We start from the raw sequence: 21,842 nt of genomic DNA, 5'->3' as shown, positions 1-21,842 counted from the left end.
GTGGAGATGGCACCCAGCAAGCCTGGCTGTGGAGCTTTGACTGTAGAGAGAAGAGACTCAGCCTCTTCCAGGAGAAGGGAGCAGTTGTCCAGCGGGATCCCTGGGCTCTTGGAAGCCCCACTGGGCACAGCAGAGCTCATTCTCCTCTAACAGCTGGGCTGTGTGTGTGTGTGTGTGTGTGTGTGTGTGTGTGTGTCTGCCCGCCTGTCTGGGGGCAAGCGTGGGCTCTGGCACTTCTGCTCTCTGCGGCTCCTTCTGTGCACCATGCCTGTGCCCCAGCTCAGCACCCTTCCCTGGGCACAGCTGTGAATGGAGTGGCATCCTCAGTATTTGGGAGAAGCAAGTTGCTTTAGTCCCTGGAGGGTAACACAGGCCCTGGATGTATGTTTGAAAGGTGAAGGGAGGAAAAGACATGCTTAAAAATCCAGGTTGAGACACTTCTAACCCAGAACTTACTTTTTTACAACAAGCACTAAATACCCTATTTCTGCAAACAGTCAAATTCAAGAGCCAAGGAGGGACAGCTGAAATGTAAGCGAACGAAGAGGCCACGGTCAGGTGGCCCGGTGTCTCCCACCAGCCCAGCCTGTGCCTCGGCGCCCCCACTTCCTCTGAGCAGCAGGAAGTGGTGACTGGTGTCCTTGGGTGATGCAGTGGTCCGATATCAGCCCCTCAGTACGGGAGGAGGAGGATGGGAGGCAGGGCAGCATCACGAGGCCCTTTAAGCCCTGGGAGCACTTTCCAGTTGGGTGCAGGAGAATGGCCTTCCAGACTAGGCATCGGACAGGGTGAGGTTAGGGGAAACAAGCGTCCCCTGGGCCTGGCTTGGTCCTGGGGTTTCTGGACAGTCCCCAGTTCCCATTAGTGACACTCTCAGGAGAATTCAAGATCACTCATTGGATTTTTTTTTTTTATATTAGGATTTGTTTTAAATTTTTCAAGACATGATAGTATCATAGTTTCGTGTTCTGAGAGTTCTTAACGATCTGGTGTTGTAGCTCAGTGACAGAACGCCTGCCCAGCACACCCGAGGCACTGGGTTCAATTCTCAGCACAGCATATAAATAACAAATAAGTAAAATAAAGGTACTGTGTCCATCTATAACTAAAATAGATTTTTAAAAAAGAGTTCTTAAGAGGGTGCTGGGGCTGTAGCTCAGTGGTAGAGTGCTTGCCTCACATGCGTGAGGCACTGGGTTCAACCCTCAGCACCACATAAATCAATAAAATAAAGGTATCATGTCCTTCTACAATTAAAAATTTTAAAAAATTTTAAAGAGTTCCTAAGAGGCATATACTTGTGAAAGCTGAAGGTGGACTGAGCTTTGTTTCCAAATAAACTAGTGGGGTGGTGGGGTGGTAGGGAGTGAGTGGGAGTAGAGATGAAATAAAATTGGTTGAGTGGGCAATCGTCGAAGTTTGCTGGTGGATCTATCGGGGGTTTATTATATTTGCTTTCATTTTTCTGATAAATGAAAAATAGAATCTCAAAGTAGACTATAAATAGAGTCACTGCAATTTACTGATTCTCAACCAGGAAAGATTTTCCTCCAGGGACATTTCTGAAGGTCTGGAAACTTCTTTGGTTGTCACAATTTGGGAGCAGGACAGTATATTACTGTTTTCTAGTGGGCACAGTCCAAGGATGCTGCTAATGGCCAGAGTACACAGGGTAGCCCCCAAGACAAAGAATTCTGGCCAACAGTGCTGAAGCTGAGGAACCTGGGACAGTGATTGCCTATCAGAGCTCTGCTGTGTGGACAGGAGGAGGGATGGACCTGTGTGTAGAATCACTGCAGTTTACACTCTAGGGACCACGACTTGACAAAGTAACTGGCAGTCTAGAAGTGGACAACAAGGACTTCAAATTTAGTTATTCAAATCTATCTCCACAAACTCACTAACTAGCATAAAAGCTATTCTAGGTCATTTGTCTTTGGTGACGTGATGGTCAAGAAATGTTTGTCTGAAGAGATGGCATAGGCACCTAAGTCTTTGCTTGAGCAAGACAGAAGAATCCAGCAAACCTGGAAGCATAACAGTCATGGATGAGTGATCTGGATCTCGTCCAAGTTGGTTCTGGATCCCCCTCTGGGCCTCCTGTCTCCACACCCCCAACTCTGCTAGAAGATTCTGTCTCCTGGTCCATCTTGAAGGTTGTCTGCTCCTGCTGGCAGAACACAGTCATCTCTTTGGGACTCTGGATTTGTCATGCAAGGGACTGTCGGTATACTTAGGGACAGAGAAAAAGGACACCTCCAAGTTTGGTGGAGGGGGTTGAATGGCTGTTTTGGACCTACTTTCTATTAACAATATGTTGTTGTGGAAGAATCTGGTCTGCACTTCACTGTCATTGTAACATGCCCCCTTGTAGCAAGGGTGAGGCCTGAAGACAGCTCCCACCTTATTCCTGGGGACACGAATATTTACCTAGGAACCTGATAAGTTGTCTGAGATCAGCAAAGCTAGTCATGGGGGAAGAGGGAGAAGGACAAATTGAAAAAGAGATTAGAAACCACTACTTCTTCAAGATTTGTCTATCTCTGATCTTCAGGGCATGCCACACACCTCCGGGCCTCACCACCATGTGTCACCAAACAGCCCAATTGGCTGAGACCTAGAAGATCATGCTGGTGATGTGCCTGGAGGGTAGATTACAAAGGAGATTAGAACTTTTCTTAACATTCTTCAGGATCTTTCTAGCACCTTCCACATGCCTCCCTGACACCAACACCATATATCACACAACCTCTTCCTGCCCTGCTGGGTCTGACACAGCCAACATCGCTATGTGTGACTTCAACCATGTCCAGGAAATGTCTCTTTGCACCCAAGGCCTCTAAGGTATGTCCTCAGTCATGTAAGAGAGTTCTGCAGCCTCAGTCTGGCCTCAGGGACTAGAATTCACCATGATGGCCAAGATTGGCATTCAGCTTCCCTTAGTCCACAGCCAGGCCAGGAACAGATGCCTCATGAGCTAGAAAGCTGGCATGTCCACTGTCCACACCATGCCCCTTCCTGGAGCTGGGTTCTCTGGTCAGAGGCCATGCAATTAGGGACAGGAGGACAGTCAGTGAACAGTGGGAGTGGTCACAAGGGTTCAGGGGAGACCTTGTTCTCAGGCCCCAACAGCTTAGAGGAGCAAGCTTCTCATAGCACATTCTAGAGCCCTTTCGGATGAAAAGAGGCGCAGGGGGCTGGGGACTGGGCGTCCCAGTGTGGGGAGGGGCAGGCGGGCCATGGAAGGTGTGAAGATCCAGAGGGAGGTTTGGGAGCTGTCACGAGATGAGTTTCACTCACTTTCTTGCTCCAGGAAGCATGGCTGCTCCAGCCAGCAAGCTCACAGGCACGGGACTGCGCACACGCCCTACATCCCCGCCACACACGGAGTTCCCTGCGCTGCGTTACCTGGCCTCAAGGCCCTTTCTCTCCCGAGGTCTCAGACGGCACATCTGACCTGGGTATTTTAGCTACCAACCCTGTAGTGCTGGCTCCCGCGGGCCCCGCAAATGCCCACAAAGGTCAAGGGCATTCTCTGAAGTAGACCACAGAGCCTCTGTAGGGCCCAGACTACCGCCCGGGAGATGAGCACCCACTTCCAGGTTCTTAGCTACAGGGAGTGGCTGGCACCATCTCTGCCCATCTCCCTCCCAGCTAGTAGCAGCATCGTGGGGAATATAGTTCCCAGCCTCCAGTAATCTCTGTCGCCTCCCCACAAACCAAGCCAAATAAGAAAATGCCGTGACAAACAAATGAACAAAGCGTGCTGCCTCAAGGCCCTGTCCGTCTCAGCGTCCTCGAGCCCCTGGGTCTCAGTGGCCCCGGGCTTCTGCCAGGCATGTGCCCAGCTCTCCCTGTCTCCTCTTCAGCACAGAGTTCTCCAGGGACCCTCCAGCCTCTGTCTTTCTTGCAGCAGACTCAGCCCAGAATCCCCTCGGCCCTGCTCCCACTCAGGACCCGGTGAGTGTAGGCAGAATTTAATTGCCCGGCAAGTTCAGATTTGCATCTTTGATCTGCAAACCCGGCAGGACTGGGTGGTAGAGAGAGTGAGATTCAAGCACAAAGGGACAGAGCTTGAAACTCACCTTTGTCACTTATGCCACATGACCTTGGGCAGGGAGCCTGAGAACCTCGTCTGGGAAATGGGGATAGTGTCCCTAACTTGCAAAAGAACATGGAGGGATGCCTAACACGTATGAACAGCCCAGCCCACGCCGGTGGCCGCTCATCTTCCTTTCCTGAGCCCGGTGATGAGTGTTTTAGTATTTCTTCCAAGTACTGGAGTTTCAGGTTATTGGCACCCTAAGCACTTGGCGTATCTCTAATCCTCATGACTAAAGGACAGCCTACGAGGACAGCATTAGCAGCAACAGCAACAGCACCTTTTTATAGCCCAGAACGGAGGCGCAGAAAGATTACAAAACTTGGCCAAATTCACACAGCCAGTTAGTGACAGAGCCGTGGTCTGAACCACGGAACTTGGGCATGGGTGCCTCCCCTCCTAGCTACATCACGCAACCTCTTTGAATTCATCCTAAGAAACCTATGAAAGGACATTCATTGGTTCAGTCAAAATTATTTACTGAGCTCTAAGAAATTAGGAAAGGTGGTCTCAGCCCCACTGCAGGGTGCTCTCCAGGGGGTCCTGGGGAATGGCCCAACCCCAGGCCTGCTGTTGGAGTTTGCTGGGACCTGGCAGAGGTGGCCCTGCCCTATCACATCTTCCTCCGCAACCCACATGCCTGCCAGGGTGTTTGAACAATGATTAACCAGCAGCGGGCAGGCTGGTGCAGGCCAGGGCGGGCATGGTGGGTGAGATCACCCTTTGCACAATGGCTGCCTCGCCCGACTGCCCAGCTCGGGGCCAATCCAGTGGGGCAGGGCCAGGCGGGCACTCAGAAGCTGGGGAAATAGGGCTGGGAGGGGCTGGGAGGGAATAAAGGACAGTTCATCTCCCACAACCACATTCTGCTCTGTCCCCCAATCCCAGCTTGCAAGGCCTCAGTGCTGTGGCGGGACCAGGTTCACTGGAGATGTCCCTGAGACAGGGTCACCTGACCGCTCTCCTACTGCCCCAGCACAGAGCATCGACCTCCAGACTGGACTGGAGGACGCAGGCTCTATCTTGGGCTCCCCTCTGCTTTAGGCCCATAGCACCCCGCTCCCCTAAAACCCCTGAGCCTTGCTGAGTTCCTGTTCCAGAGTGTGCACCCCACACGCCAGCCCCCCAGGGCCCTTCCCTGGGAGCATCCAGTTCCTGGGGGCCTAGGCTCACATGGTGATGAACTTACAGCTCAGACCGACCAAGGCAGCCTCCAGACTCATGGCCGCGTCTGCATGCCTGCCCTCTCTGCTGCGGCCGAGGCTCAGCCTCTTGTTTGTTTATTGAATGGAGCACTAAAGTCCTTTGTCCTGAGTAAACTCTGTGCCATTTCAGGTCAGGCTTCACAGCCTCAGAAGGTGGGAAGTGCAGCAAAGGTTGGTGTGGCAGGGACAGGTGTATAAAGACGATTTTCTGTGAAGGCAGAGGGGCAGGGGCAGCACCACAGGCTTGGTGGCCTTCTTCCTGCTCACTGTGGGCCCATTCCCCAACCGTCCATAAAGACTGGTCCTTGCTGGTCTGAGGAAGGCTGATAGCCAATCTGAAGCAGCATCGCCTTTCTGGTGTCCCCTCCCAGAGTCCAAGAGTCTGGGTGCCAAGGCCCGACATGAAAGGGCCAACTGGCCGCTCCTCACAACCTAGGGACATGTCACCCTAAGAGGCTGCAAGAACTTTTCAACAATTAAAAAGAGGCAGGCCCCTCCTTCCTGAGAAAGTATACCCTACTTTTATCCTAGATTCACCCACTCAGCCTCTGGTACCCCAAGTTCTGGGCCATATACTTGGGGCTCCATATCTTGTTTATCCCTCAAAACCCAAACTTGGGAAGGCCTCAGTCTCCCTGTTCAATGGAGTCCTCCTCACCAAGGACATGTGAGGCACAGACAGCCCTGGCCTCTCACCCCTGCCTCCCAAATACCTTCCTAGGCTCACTGAGTGCCTCTCTGGGCTAAGCCCTGGGATGGAGAGAATAGAATATGCTGGCTGCCCTGTGGTCCTGTCCCCTGGTGAAGAGCCAGACACCAGAGCAGATCTCAGAGGAAGTGATGACGATGTCCTGAAAGGCACCTTGTGTAGCAGGACTTGTTCTAAGCAGTTCACACGTTTTCACTTACACTATCACTGGTCCACAGGAAGCCTGCGAAGCTTTCACAACTACCACTGTAGAGATGAGGGGAAAATGGAGGCATGGAGAAATTCAGCACCTTACCCAAAGACGTACAGCGAGCAATAGCAGGTCACCAGGCAACGCTGCCTTTGGAGCTTGAGGAAGGCAGGGCCAGGCGGCAAAGCCAGGCTGGAGGTGTGATGGGAGTCTGTCAGGCAGGGGCAACAGAAGGAGTCTGAGGTGGCGCCTGCAAGACACCCAGGTAGATAAGTGCTAAAGTGTCCCCATTGTTTCTGGAGCACTGATTTCCTATGAAACATTTAGCTACGGCCCATCCAGTTCTCCAGGTGAACCACCATGTTAAGAGTGGCCTTGGAGAGCATCAGTGAATAACAGGTTGGTGGCCTTTGCCTTCCCCTTCAGACGCAGGAAGAAGACTCTCAGATGCATGAATTTAGGAGTGACAGGGGTATCTTGGAGCTCCCAAAGGAGGACTAGGGGGACTCGAACCCCAGAGAGGACAGCCACTAAACAAACCCAGGGCAGTCAGCCAATGGCACTGCCAGAAGGTGATCACCATCCAGGAAAGCTGAAGGCATGTCAAACCTCACCGGGGAGGTATTTGGTATTTAAATCCCTAGTGCCTTGCAGGGCGTCAGAGCTGGGCTTTCCTCCAGGGGGCCCAGGAGCTGGAGCAAGAGGCACATCACAGCGGGTGGGTCAGCCCCATCCAGGCCTCTCCACGCCTCCATCTCCTTCACAATTGGATGACCTTACATTGTCCTTCCAAAAACAAACACTCAATAGGCTGTTTCTCCACCAAGCCCCTCTTCAGTTTGCCGGCTCCCAGGAAATCAAACACTCTGGCCTTCCCTTCATCGTTCTGTCCCCCCCCTTTTTTTTTTTTTTGCGGTGCTGGGGATCAAACCCAGGGTCCCGTGCTTATAAGGCAAGCACTTTACCAACTGAGCTATCTCCCCAGCCCTTCCCTTCATCGTTCTGACCCCAGCCATGCATCACCCTGTCCTGGGACGGGCTTCCAAGCCTCTGCTCCTTCCGCCCACAGGAGCCTGCGCAGTTAGGCCCGAGGGCCGGGCCGGGCGTGGCTTCACAGCCTATCTCACATTCTCTGCCTTCGAGGGGGAGGGAGTTTGCACAGTGCATCTCTCCATTTGCCCACAAGATTGCCACATCTCCTTCACCTGGGAGCTTGGCCCACCATCAAGCCCCCGTCCCACCCCCTCGAGCTCCAGTCTACAGGGCTGGTATTCATTACTGTCTGGTCAAGGCCTGATTCAGCCACATTGCTTCACAGGCAGCCCAGCAGGCAGACAGCTAATGCTTTGGGTGACCCAGGCCCGAACAACTGGTTGGTCAAGTCAGATGGCCATGCCTCTACCAGGAACACCTGGGTGGACTTCAGCCTCAGTAGGCCGAAACTGAAGCAGGACCACAGAACAGTCCCTGACCTGCGCTGACTCACCGGATGATACAGAAGTCTTGAAAAACTCAGGAAGGCTTTCTTCCCAGAGAGTGGCCTGGCTCGCATCAGGCCTAGACCTCTCCTTCACACACCCCAGCGGCGGCTCCTGCAAACACTGCAGAGTGTGGACCATGCTAGTGGCTGAACGCTGGGAGCTGGATCTCTCTTCTCTACCCGGAAGTGGGACTTAATGATGCTACTAAGAGTCTAGGTATCTGTGCTTCTGTCAAAGCCTTCTTCCATGCAGAAAGCAGGTCTTCCCACCCAAAATTCCCCATTAACTCGGAGGTAGGGCAATGAGGCCCACAGCCTGCATCCAGGGGTTCGGATTTTTCAGAGCAGCCAGGGTAGTACAGAATTAGGGTGGGGAAGTCTCCATGGAAATTAGTAGGTAAAGATTCTTTCTTTCTTCCTTCCTTTTTTTTTTTTTGTCCTAGGGAATGAACCTAGGGCATGGCTCATGCACGTAGTAGGCAAACACTACTATTGTGCTACATCCCCAGTCCTTTTTATTGATTTTTTATTTCAAGATGGTCTTCTTGCTAAGTTGCCCAAGTTGGCCTCAAACTTGAATCCTCCTGTCTCAGCCTCCAGTCACTGGAATTACAGGTGTACGCCGTTGCACCCAGTCAGTTGACTATTTCTTAAAGCAAAGCATGGCTGTCTGCTAGACAAGAAGGTAATGAATGAGAACACCGAGGCTAAGAGTCAGCCACCCCGGTGAAGTCCTCTCCAAGGCTCCTTGCTGTGGAGGGTCAGGGAGGAGAGCCTGAACTGAGCCTGTCCATCCACCATGGTCCTGTTCATGGAGGAGGATGACAGTAGAGTCCTTACGAAGTGGCTTTGCTCAATTCTTCTTCTGAGGCCCCAACAGGCTCTGAGCAGGAGCTCAGAACAGTGTCCCACATGGAACCCTTAAGGCCTCAGGTTGAGCACTGGGTTCTTGGAGCCCCTCCCAGAGTTAGTTTTCCTAAGCACCCTGACGAGGGAGGAGGGGTGCCAGAGTCTTGATGGGAAGACCCACTTCCTGTTGGGATTCCCCTGCTAACTTCCACAGGTCACCAGGCAACAACTCGGAAGAGCCCAGGAGAGTAGGGGGACCTGGATGCTGGGGCCCAGCCGGGTACACATGGAAGCAGCTCAGCTTACAGAAGTCTGACTCGGAGACATTCTGACCTTGCGCAGAACATTTTCAGGAAAGAGGTCAGGAGGCCCAAGGGTCATTTGAACAGGAAGTTCTCAGGTCACATCAAATGTTCCATGTCACAAACCCTCCATTTAACCCCTTTCCAGGAAGTCATCGGTCTCACTGGAAGAGTGGGGGAGGGGTCTGGTAGTGTAATTGTCACAAGTCCTAGGCATCCAGTGGTCTCTGTGCTTGGGGCACTTGGCTAAAGCTCCAACTGTATGCACTGGCCATCCAGGGTTGGATTCGCCCAGCAACCCCCTGTCAGCCCAGCACAGGGAGAAATTGTCCCCGAATCACCAGGGGCTCCAGGGAAAAGCTGAGGAGGCTCCTCTGGCAACAGACTCCAGGAGGCCGGTGTGGGAGCCAGCCAGGCTCCTGCGTTCAGGGTGGTGGAAACGGTGAGGGGATGGGGTCCTCCACCTCCTCTCTGTGCACATTCCTGCCCTCCCTCTGGGTTTAAACCCTCCTGGTGGTCCTGAGGCAGCTCACGCCACCTGCCCCCCACCGCAGGCAGCCAGAATTCTGTTCTCGTAGACAGGACTTCTTAGTGTAGTCTCACCTCCTTCCCTCTGTCTCCCTCACTCTACTCCCACCTGTGCCCGAAGAGAATCTGAGGGCCTGAGTGGAAGGAGTTGCTTCACTCACAGCTCCCAGGACTGTCTCCTCCCCGGTCCCCTGACTCCTGGAAGTTTCTGGAACCATAGGCAGGTTCTCCTAGCATTCTGGAATCCAGCTGAGTAACCGTCTTCTGCAAGCCCTCCTTGTGAGTGCAGATGGTCCTTGGGGCTCAGCCGGGAGTCTGGCTCCTGAGGATGCCCTTTTCCCGGGCAGTGCACCCTGGAGCTGTGGGGTAAGGCAGCAGGTGGGAGGGAGGAAGGCTGTCCTGTACAGGACACAGGAAGTGTCTGGAAGGCCCAAGACAGCTGTGTTACCAAAGAGGAGGCACTGAGTGGGTGGGGGACACATTGAGGGAACCCCGCAGAGTGACTAAGCTTTCTAGGAAGTCGCCCTTGAGCAGGGAGGGAATAGCAGGAAGGCTGGCTGGGAGTCGGGGTCGGTGATGCTTCCCAGCACTGTCCCTGACTCATGGGGCCCATGTCATCACAGTCGCCCAAGCCCTGGTGCCCCTAAAGGGTGGCTGCTCTAGCCATGATGGCATCTGCGAGGGGGAAACTGTCCCCAGGGAGCCGACACCCACCCACACCCAGGGAGCCCAGGCCCCCGTCTCCCCCAGACTCACACCCCTTCCTGACCTTGGTTTCCCGTTTTCTCAGTTCTGCAATCTTTTCCCAGGAGGGCACCTGCCCATCTTCCCAGGTCAGCCGGAGAACCCCTTCCTGAGAGTGTGCTCCCTGGTCCCCATGGTCCCTGCTCCTGTAGGGCTCCAGCTTACAGGTGCCACAGCCCTGAGGTCTAATGTGCATCTTTGAAGCAGGACCCTGGGATCACGAAGGGCACAGCACCCATCAGGAGAACCAGGGCCTGGCATTCAACTGGTGCTCAGCAGGACCTCCGCAACACACTGACTCTTCAGTCCCTTCTGTCCCTCCACCCTGGCTCCTCCTCCCCATGGCCTGATGCTTCGGGGAGGTAGCCCAGTTAGGAGCCCCCAGAATTCCTGTCTGGGGGCTCAGCCCCATACCAGGCTTCCCAGGCACCAGGCTTCCTGGAGTCTGGCACAAGCCTAGGGCCTGAGCTTAGCCACTGATCCAAAAGAGGGTGCCAGTAACTTCTTCCTGCCAGTTACTGGTTGCTGCTCCTTTTCCCTCAGGAACCAACTGCTGTTCTGAGTCAGTAACCGGGGACAAAGAAAAGGGGTGACTTCATGTGATGGCCACAGTCACGAATGGGAGGACGCCTCCACTTCTCCTTCAAGGGAACACTTCTCCCCTGGGAGGGAGGCCCCAGGCACAATGTGGGCTCCACGTCAGTGGACTCTAACCTGGATGGGTTTCAAGACAGCCACCCTGTGCGGCAGAGAGAACACGGGACTGGGACACACTAGCTGTGCTGTCTGAACTCCCCCGTCTGGGGCAAAGACACCCAGTGAGTCTGGGCTGAGCCATGACCAAGCCCCTGACAGCACTGACAAATGAGTCTTTTCTGAACCTCAATTTCAGGGCGTGGGCCCAAGAATCTTAATGACCCGCAGAAGTCCACATACTCAGAGGAGCACTGAGAGGTGGCCGTGTCCTAAAGGATCCTGCGAGGCACATCCCAGTGAGCGTCTCTCTGCCCTGCCTCCTGGGGGACCCTGCAGTGGGCAGTCCTGGGTCCTCTGACTCCTGCTGGTACATTGAGCAACTTCCTGATTGTTTTACAAATGAGGAGACCTGAGGCTTCAGAAGGAAAGGCGGGCAGCTAAGGTCTGGGGCTGAGGCCTGGGACTTCTGGCTCACAACTCCGTGTCCCCTGTCCCAGTCCTCTGGACTGGCCCCGAAGCGTCAGTGATCAGAAAAGGCATCAAGGCACTAGAAAGGTGGTTCCCCTCTTGAAGGCTGAACTGCAGGCAGCCATGTCTCACTTCAACCTGGCTACAAGGCCAGGTCCTCTGTCCAGGAGGATCTGTGGATGTGTTGCAGATACATGTGTCTTCAGGAAGGGTTGCAGGCTGGGACCACATGGTCTCAGAGGGAAGCCCTGGGAAGACCGGCTAGGCGACCTCCTGGGTGGCGGCCGGGGCTGCAGCTGGGCTTGTGCCTTTCATCTCCAGATGCCTGGGCCTCCCTCCCCACATGGTGCCCAGAAGGCGTGGGGTGGGGGGTTCCCCGGCTGGAAGCTGTCGGTGTAGCACTGGCAGCAGGGGACTATGCCTCCCAAGAGCCCTTGAAGCTTGAGGATTTCAGTTGTCACAGCAGCCTGGTCCTCCCACCTTCTATACCCCTCACCCACTTTTAAGGGGTGTTTAGTAACTGGGCATAGGGAATGGGGGCAGGGTCAGTGTCTGAACCACGTAGTCCTCTCCTCTGGCCACCGGAGGACACGCTCAGGTACTGGGTGACTGTGCAGGCTGGTTTCACACCAGGGCTGCCGCTTTGAAGAATGTCCTCTTTTCTAGTCGCCATGAAGACCATGTGCCTGCAGGTCTGGCTCCTCCAGGAGAGACGCTGTTTCAAACATGCACGTGGATACTCGGGTGCCCCTGCAGGCCCTGAGACTGCCCCGGGGTCTCTATTCCTGGGCAGAACTCTGATGGAGAGAAGGTCCCCGAGGTGCAGAATCACAGCTGGGAGCTCAGTTCACAAACCCATGCCCTCTCCGTGCCGGAGCGTCCCTTTTCCAACTACCCCACCTGGATGGTGACCGCTGGCACTTCCGGCCAGGACCCTGAGTACCGGGCCAGTCAGCGTGGTGCATGGGAGGCAGAGGGAATCCCCCCCTGGTGGGACATGCCCTCTGACCCACAGCGAGCCTTGCCCGGTGGATGCCTCCCTCCAGGGAGGGGGAAAGGTGGCCTGGAGCCCAGCGTCCCCCGCCCCAGAGCCACCCTGAATCTCCAGGCGTCCCAGTCCCGTGGGCCAGTTCTGATCTGGAGGTCAGGCTGAAACAAGCCAATCTCCAGTGTGCTCTGGGAACTGCCAGGCCTCCCCTTGGGATTTCAGTCACTTCTTCTCCTACGTGTCCTGGGCAGTGGGGAGAGAGTGGGGACCTCAGTTTCTATCATTCCTGCATCCTCGCCCATCACACACACACACACACACACACACACACACACACACACACACACGTCACTATGGGGAACATCTGAGAACCTGGAGCCTGGTCCAGTTGTGGCTCTGACCCGCTGAGATCTGAACCAGAGCTTCCTTAGAATGGGCATGTGTGCGTTAGGCACCGTGAGGCAGGTGATCCCCGGGGCGGCGTGGCTGTCTCTTCCCTCACCCCTCTTTCTACAACTCCTCCCAGAGAGCGGGGAGGGGAGACCAGAGTTAACGCGTGAACAAATGAGCAGATGGAGTGCACAGTCCCTCTTCATCCCCACTTCCAACCCCCTAATCCCCTTCCCATCCCATCTCAGGGCCTGGTAGAGCCCAGGTGTTTTTCATTAAGGGCTTGTTTTATTGCAGATTCTCAGGCTCTGGCGGAGGAAGGCTGGGAGTATTACCTAATCCTCCACCCCACCCCAGGCTGAGCCCCCACACATCAGGAATCAAGTTACCACCAGGGGTCTGTCCTCTCCCACTAGCCAGATCCTTCCTGGGAAGCCTTGCATCCTCCTTAGGAGGTCAACTAAGGCCTTCCACCTACCCTTCCTCCTGCAAGAGCCGGAGCAGCTAAGGAATAAAGTTAATGATCTCCCACCCTTTCTTTAAAATCCACCAAAGGCCGCTTCTCTCTCCCACTTTATTTTAACAATGGGTTCTGATTTGTAGCAACTGCCAATTTCTATGGTGTCAAGGTTCCCACCACGGGCAATTTCAAGTCACTGAACTCAAGTCCGTGATCAGCTCTCACAAGCCAGCAGGAGCTCTTTCCAGCATACTGTCGCCTCCAGCCCTTTACCCTTGACCTAGGATAAAGCCCTCCTTTACTGGCCTCAGGTGTCCTTCCAGCCTCAGCTCTCATGCTTTCCCACCCCCAATACAGACTCCACGCACAGGTTGGCTCCTGGGGTTCCCTGAGTGCACCTTGCCAATCCCCTGTGGAGCTGCCTCCTCCTCCAGGCAGACTTCTCTAGCTCCTCGAGCTAGAAGAGGTCCCCTTCACCTGTGTCCCCACAATCCTGCCCTTGGACCTCTACATTGTTTAATAACACATGCATGACATTGCCACACAACTGCAGGGTCATTAATGGCCGCTGTGCCCCGGTTCATTGCCGTTCCAGACCCTGACCCAGAAATGGCTCAGTGAATGTACTGAAGAAGTGACCTGAAGGCAGGGCGTGCTCAGGGTGCAGGTCCCCAGGGGAAGAGCTCCCTCAGGGACCAGGGCCCTTCTCTTCAATTTCCCAGCATAGCCCAGTGCCACCTTCTTGGCCAGCTTCTTCAGAGGCTACAGGACCGAGAGAGAACACTACCAACACCCACCCCACCTTTGGAGAGGGCACAGCCCCCACCTTCTAGATCTGAAATACACCAAATGACAGCCTTCCCTGCCCACTGGCACACAGGGGCACAGAGCTGACTGGGGCAAGGCAGACATGAGCCACTATGCCCCTTGTATGCTTGTGACCATGGTTCCCTACAGGCACATCATCATTTCCAACAGTAACACCAGGCATTTGGGGGGCCACCCTTCCCCGTGCCTGGTATAGCCTCAGGGATTATGGGGGCAGCTCCAGCCTGGAAGACCCTCCTCCACACCTGTCCAGGTAGCCTCTATACACAGGGAGAGGGGAAGACCGGGGTCTGCACATTGGCTCAGCAACTGTAGGAAGTAACTCTGCGTCTCAGTTTCCTCATCTTGCAAATGGGGTAGTAACACCCAACTTTTAGGGTTTCCATGACCCTAAGGGTAATAGCTACTATATATTGAGTGCTTGCAAAGTGCCCACAGAAAATGTTAAGCACTTTACAAACATTACTTATTTAATGCCCCCACCGCTCTAATTGTGAGGTAAGAGCTGTTAGCCCCATTTCACAAACGAGAAAACCAAGATTCTGAGGAGTTTATGGGCAGACAGTAGGATCTAATTCCAAAGCTCCTGTTCCTATCACTATGTCATTCTGTGTCCCAAAATTGGAGGGTAGTTGCATCTAGGGCCTGGCGTGTTCTAGGCATGTAAGAGACAATGGCTCTTATTCATAATTATCCAGAATCCTGCTGGGTGGCAATTAGCAGGAGACTGTATTTTCTTATATCTCTTTCAAAGACTCATCTGAATCTGAAGGCAGGCATCAGGGTTCCTGGTTTTCAAATGAAGAAACTGAGACCTAAGGGGTGTGAGGCTTCGCTGTGGTCCCTCGGCTAGAGGAGGTGGACACCAGGTGTGGACGGAGGCTGCCCTGGCCCCAGGAGAAACGCCCTCTGGCTGTGGGCACAGGTGAGGATGGGGGATGGAAAGCCAGGGCTGAGGAGGGCGGCCAGCTGGCCTGACCTGCAGTCTGGACACAGACCAGCTCTGCATACCAGTCACTTCTTTGGTCCCCACCACGGCCGTCTAACTGAACCTGCGGTGCTGAAGATCCAGCCCTGCCACCCACACAGAACTTCGCACCTCTCAACCTACTTCCTCCTCTGTGACATGGGGGCAAGACCTCCACACCACGCAGTCTTGAGTTATTGTGAGAATACGATGAGCTAATGATTGGACGTGCATCTTGGAGCGGGTGGCCATGAGCCCTGGGTCGCCAGCCTTGTGTCAGACGGTGGTTGTGAGGTACATCCCAGGAGGGCTAAGCGCTTTTCTGGAAAGTCGTGACTAAACCCTCGCTCTGTGCACCAAACATGGCCTTTCCACTGTGAGGGTGAGGGTAGGCCTCCTTTGGGTCTGGATTCTTAGGCCCGGAAGTCACTTGCCTATCAAAACCTCTTCATTAAAAGAGAAGAATAGATGAATGTTTTATACAGAGAACATTGAGAACCTGAGGGACAGAGGAAAGCAGCTGATAAAGTTCTTCCTCCCAAGGACTCTGACCAGGCAGCCATTAGCTGGGAATTGGACACACCCACATGTTACATGTTCTGTCCAGGCTTGGGGTTGCTGGGCTGGACCCGCAGGGGAGGCGCAGGCTACTTCTGCACTGGGAACTTAGGGCCAATGTGGACCCTCTTCCCTGGCCCTCAGGCTTCAGGGACAACCTATTAGGCCTGGTCATCAGTGGGTCTGGTTACCTTCTACAGAAGACTCCTGGAAGGTATGAGAAGTCCTCTTGTCTAGTGCCACACCCTGCAAATGGGGGACACTGAGGTCCAGAGAGAGGGAGCCCTAGGAAGTGAATGACCACACTGGGCTCCTGACACCTCCCAGCCCTTGTGCTGTCACAGGATGGACAACAATGTCCATCATTTATGGTGAGGCCAGGCACTGTCCTGTGACGCCCTGGAGATAGCTCACACGATGATAAATGGCGGAGCCAGGATCTGACAACCAAGTACCTGACTCCAGGGTCTTCCTCGGCACCGCCATGCTGTCCGGTCTCCTCCGTAAGCTCTGAGCAGTGACTGTGCCTCCTGGCCCTTAGACCTGGGGCAGCTGGAGCGGGTCCCCCAGCTGGGTGCCAGTGCAGGTCCTGGCTGGTTAGGGCTAAGGGCTGTTGAGGTTTGGAATTAAGGACGCTGTCCTGGAAGGTCTTTCTGAGGTCCAGACCGCCTAGGGGTCTCTGAGGCAGACCAGCTCTGTGCTTCTCTCTCTTGCCAGCCTCCTAGGTTTGCAGGTCCCTACGCTTTGTCCCACCTTAAGAAGGGAATCCCCAAACTTGAGAGGCCTGCAGGCTTTGTCTGGGTCAAGGAGCAAGGGGTGGCTGATATGCCGCCTTCCAGGAGCCAAGCTCATGGGCCTGGAGCAAAGGGCGTCTTTCTCTGCTGTGGAGCTGAGTCCTAGTGGGGACCCCTTTTCCAGTTGGCCAGAGGTACTGTGTGGACCGGTCAAGGGGGCCAGGCCTACCTTGACAGAAGTGGGACAGTTACCCAAGAGTCCTGAGCAGGAGCCCTGTCCTGCACTAGAACCTGGTCTCGCTCCTTAAGGGAGACCCGTTCCCTTCTGCCCTTCCACCCTCAGCCAATGTGGGCCCTGCTTCCCGGATTCCAAATCAGGATTTTCACTGGAACAAAGAAAGTGCTTTGGTTTATGAATCTAGAAATAAGGTCATCCTATATTTGAAGAGCCTTTGGGTTTTTCTAATTTTGAGTGATGACGAATAAAGCCACCATGTCCCTATCACAGAACTTGTAAGGAACACCAGGAAACAAGCTCCTGATGCTCACAGCTTAGAGGAGCTCAGATGCCGCCTCCAAAGTGAAGGAGCCAGACTCAAAAGGCTCTTGGGATCCCATCCGCAGGACATCTGGAAGAGGCAGAACTGGGGACAGAAAGCTCTGGTGATGGGGGCGGAGTTGATGATCAAGGACACAGGGAAGTTTTGCGGGGTGATGAAATGGTTGTGTGTATTTGTGAAAAATGATACACCAATAAGTGCAAAGGTATGCAAAATATATTTTAATTTCTTTTAAGAAAGAAAAAATACATATTTCCTCTTCTCACTTCTCACTCATTTTGACCTTAACGTAAATTTGCATGATTGAAGAACTTCACCCAGTAGGTATTTCCTAAGTGCTTCCTGTGGGCCAGGTCCTGTGCTCAACATGGAGAGGGAGGCTGGATCTGGAAGCCAGCCCCTGCCATCACACAGGGGGTGCAGGGCCCTCCTCACCCTCCCAACACCATGCTTGGGCCAGGATACCACTGTACCCCTTCCTAGGGACTCTGGATGGCTTCAGCCTAACACTGACCAACATGGGTAGGTCAGTTACTACCCATGCTGGGATTTCTGAGACATTTCCAAGGCTCAGGGACCATAATATGTGAAGTGGGGATGTGGGAACCATTCTCTTCCTTGTCATACTGCCATCTTATGTCCCCATCAACCAGGGATGGAGGGAAGTGGCACACACCACCAGGCAGGTGGTTAACAGGAATCCCGTGCTGAGGCTTGTAGCCCACTTGCCCTTGATAGGGGAGGGCAGCTGGTGATGTGGTCTTTGCTGGACCAAAAGTGCTCTGGACTAGCGTGCAAACATCAATCCACTGGCCAGTCTTGTCAGTCCATCCTCCTGAATATCCATGCATGGCTCCAGGCCACCTGTCACAGGGACCCCCATCTGGCCCTCGCAACTGAGCAGCCCCCATGCGCCCTAGCACTGGAGCCAGCAGGACGGACCAAAGACCAAAGCCTGACTTGCTAACCCATTAGCATACAAGGAACTCATACCCATTCATAAGAAAAAGAAAAAAAGCCTGGAAAAATGGGCCCCCAAATATGAAAAAGCAGTTCCCCTATTAAAAAAGAAAAAGAAATAAAAATGACAAAAAGATTCCTAATTTGTTATTAAATAAACGAAAATCAAAACCATGTGATACTATCTCCGTTCCGCAAACCAGTGGAAAAAAGAAAAAAGGAAACATTTGATAAATATGGTGACAGGTAAGCGGTGGTCTCTCCGACTGGGCGTGGGACAGGCATGGGAAATTGGCGAAGCTTTGGAAGGACAATTGGAAGAACATCTTTCTCCTTCCACCCAAGACCTGTAGCTCGAAAGGTCTCCCAGCTGAGTGCCCATAACGTTCAAGAGCTAATCCAGCAAAAACCTGGAAATGAGATGTCACCAAGAAGGAAGTGCCAGGTCACTTATGGTCCATCTGCAGCCCCTACAAGAGCTGTCTGCATGGGCCCAGATGAAACCAGGTCAGAAGGAGCAGCAGCTCCAGGTGTAGAGAGCCGTCCGCTTGATGAAGTTTTGAAAGCACACACGTATTCTCCCAGGTCCACAGATGGGGAAACTTTCTGGAAATGTACACCAGAAACCTGTTAGATGAAGTTGCTTTGGCCGGAGAGACCGGCGGGGAGGAGCTCACCTTCATTTTGTCCCTTCCTGCTCTGCTTGGATTTCTCATCACGTGCACACGAGTATTTTAATGCTTTAAATGTCATCAGGAAATACCTGGGTGGTGGAATTTGAGGCACACTTGGTTTTCTTCTTTACATTTTTTTATATGAAAAAGAATCAAAACCAATGGGTTTGAACACCCTCGCTGCACTAGGGCTGAAGTCTAAACCCCAGCAGGTTGCGCAGGGGGGTGGGGGTGCCACGGTTCCAGGGCTGCTTCCCTCCAATTTCCTCTCTCTGGACCCCATCAGTTTTCCAGGCCACTGAACCGCTGGGGACTGTTTCACCTGCCTCGAACACCTCCCTTCTCCTGAACTGCCTCTTGCCTTCACCTTCCTTGTCCTTCAGCTGGCCTCCAGATGCCCACCCATTACATGTCCCCAGGAGCCGTGTCACCCTGCTAGCTGGCTCCCAGGCAACCCAGCCTCACCGCCGCCATGCCAACATCCCTACTCTGCCATCATGACCTGGCCACTGGCCAACAGCGCTCACTCCCCTCCAACAGCCTGAAAAGTTAAGGACAAGCCAGGGTCCCTGGCCATGTGAAGAGCCCAGCACAGAGCCTGGCACGTAGTAGGCTTCATAAGTATCTCTCGGCTGAACTGGCAGACGACCGAGAACCAACCAAGAGCCGGCACCTCAGGTTTATCCCTGCTGCAGGCCCGTCCGAGGGGTGGCATTCCTGGGCCCGGCCCCAGACGCCAGCCCGAGCCGAGGCAAACTGGAGGGGCAGACACAGCAGCCAGCTGCGGGGCCGCCCGCTCCAGTCCAAGGTGGCTTTGATTTCCCCTTCTGCGGGTGCCAAGTCCCTGAACAAATATTTTCCTGGAGTGGAGGAACGGCATAGCTCCCGGCCTTAAGTGCTGGAAACGCGGTTGGGTAGGGCAGGTTCCAGGAACCGGAGAAGCGAGGGCCGGCTGTCGCTGGGCAGGAGCAGCCACTGGCTGCCCTCTGGGCGGTGCCCACCTTTGGCTGGCGGGCTCGCTCTGCTTCTGCCACGGGGAAAGGCTTTCGCCCTGGGCTTCTCTGCCCATAAATGAGAATCCTCTGGGAGTCTGAAGAAAGGCCATGGGGGCCTCCCTCATTTCTGCTGAAAAAGCTACAGTGGGTTTAAAGGAACTAATTAGAATCTCAGAAGGCCTTTTATAAGCATTTTTTTTCCTTTAACTTTCCTATTGCAGAATAACATACACAGAGTACACTCATCTAAATGTGCAGCTTGATGATTTATTTACATACACATTCACCCTTGTAATCATCACCCACATGAAGCCAGAGAACATTTCCGGCACCCAGAAGGTTCCTTTGTGTCCTGGTCTCGTCAACACCACACCCTCTGCCAGAGGTGCCCATTGGCTTCCAGTATCATGGATCACTTCTGCCTGCTCCTGAATTTCATAGCCATGGATCACGCAGCATGGGCTCTTTTGTGTCTGGATTCTTGCACCCAATATATTACCTAGAACATTCACCTATGCTGTGCATGTGTTGGCATTTTGTCCTTTTCATTGCTGAGTAGTATTCCACTGTATGAATACGCCACATGCCTCTCCAAGTGCTTGTGTGGATTGGCACACCCTCCAGCAGCCTCGGAGTCTTCAGTGACTTCCCTCCCTCCAACACCATATCCTCTAATTCTAGCTCTTCAGGGAAGGGGGATCTTGTTTCATTGATACATTTCTAAGAGCAAGACAGCAGCCTGGCCGGCCACAATGGGCTCCCAAATGCAGAGACTCCCCACTCTTAGCAGGGAGCCCCTGACCTGGCACGGGCACTCATCTTGCATTCCTGGGCATGGCCCAAGATAGGTGCAGGTGGAGACGCAGCAGCGTTGGGGCGTTGGGGTGAGGGGAAGGGAGGAAACTAGGCAGGTCGAACCCTCTGCAGCATTGGGGTTGGTGGGCCCAATTTCTGAGCCTCTCTAGGTCCCTGGCTGGGGACCTCTCAGTTCCTGCTTATTCAGCCCCAGGGTCCAGCTCACCTCCTATGGCCACCCAGCACCTTCTTACTGTCAGGCCGGGGAGAAAGGGACCAGTAGGCTTGACGGGCAGAGAGGTGGATCATGATGCTGGGGCTCCTCCGCATGGTGGTTATCTGCAGACCCATTTTAAGAAGACTTCCTTCCAGATGCTGTTTTGGGGGCCCATCCACCATCAGTGCCTAACTGGGAGGGCGGGTGAGATCGCCCACCTCAAAGATCTGTCCCTTTTCTTCCCATGAGACTCCATACCAACCACCAGCTCAGAGGACACTTCGCCAGGGACACTCCTCCCTCAGGTTCCCCTGGTGCCAGTGGGGGACAAGTCCCCACCCGTGAGTTGGGGTCACTCCTCACGATCCTGTTGGTGTCACCTCTAAGCTTCCGGATCCAGGCCTATCTTCAACCCTCCCCTTCCCCTGGCCCCGAGGCCCTGCAGAGGCTGCAGGCCTCCCCTCCCCTCAGGGCAGGGCTGAGTGGTGGCCACAGCCTTCCCACGCTCCCGCCGGGTCCCTGGCACCTGCTCCTGCAGCACAGCCAGCACCAGGTCTCCGAGTCCTGCCTTTGGCCAAGCCGGATCTTCTGCCTAAGATGTCCTGCCCCTGTATTGGAGAGGCCTGACTCACTCTGCCCCTCCAGACCCAGGCCAAGGGCCATGTTGGCCACCTCTGGTGACCCAGAGACTGAGCTAGTAGGTCCCACTGTCCCCTCTATCAGCCCACATGGAACTGTCATCAACACCACTTAGATTAGTCTGTCTCCACAGGATACAAAGCTCCCCAGGAGCAGGGGACAGAAGAGAGGTTCAAGATCTTCATTCTGGATGTGACAGGAGGAGAAAACCCCGAGGCAAGCAGGGCCAAGCATGCAATTTAAACAGAAACCAGCTGCACAGTAGGAACACGGCGCGACCAAGAGAAGACGGCTCATTAGTTTAGAAAATAACTTGAAAGAGCTCGTGGTGGGCAGTCCAGTGTGTAAACACACACACACACACCCAGGCCTGACCGCGGCTGAGCCGAAGGGGGAAAACAGAGGGGTGCTCAACCGTTCCCTTGGGTGGGAGGAGTCTTGGGAAAGAGGTGGAGGGCAGAGAAGGGGTAATGGTCGTGGGACACGGGGTGGCAAGTTGAGGTGGGAAGAGATGGGCAGAGAAATTCCCCGAGGCAGGCTGTCCCTGCCAACTTGATGCTGAACCCCACCACGCGTGAGCTTCTTTCTGTTTCTCAGTAGATGAAGTCTGTCTGAGGGCACAACACTGTCTTCAGAGTGCCCTGGGGTGGGGGTGACCCAGAGTGGGAGCCCAGAGCAAGAGGTCAGAGGCACGTGTGAGCGTGACAAAGGTGTGTGGGGGGGGTTTAATCTTCGTGGACATGAGCAGGGGTGGGAGTGGAGGCAGGGGGCTGGGGTCTTGGGAACTTATTAATAAATTCATAA

The sequence above is a fragment of the Sciurus carolinensis genome, chromosome 13 (genome assembly GCF_902686445.1).
Source record: "Sciurus carolinensis chromosome 13, mSciCar1.2, whole genome shotgun sequence".
NCBI lineage: Eukaryota > Metazoa > Chordata > Mammalia > Rodentia > Sciuridae > Sciurus > Sciurus carolinensis.
Note: the sequence above shows the minus strand (reverse complement) of the source record.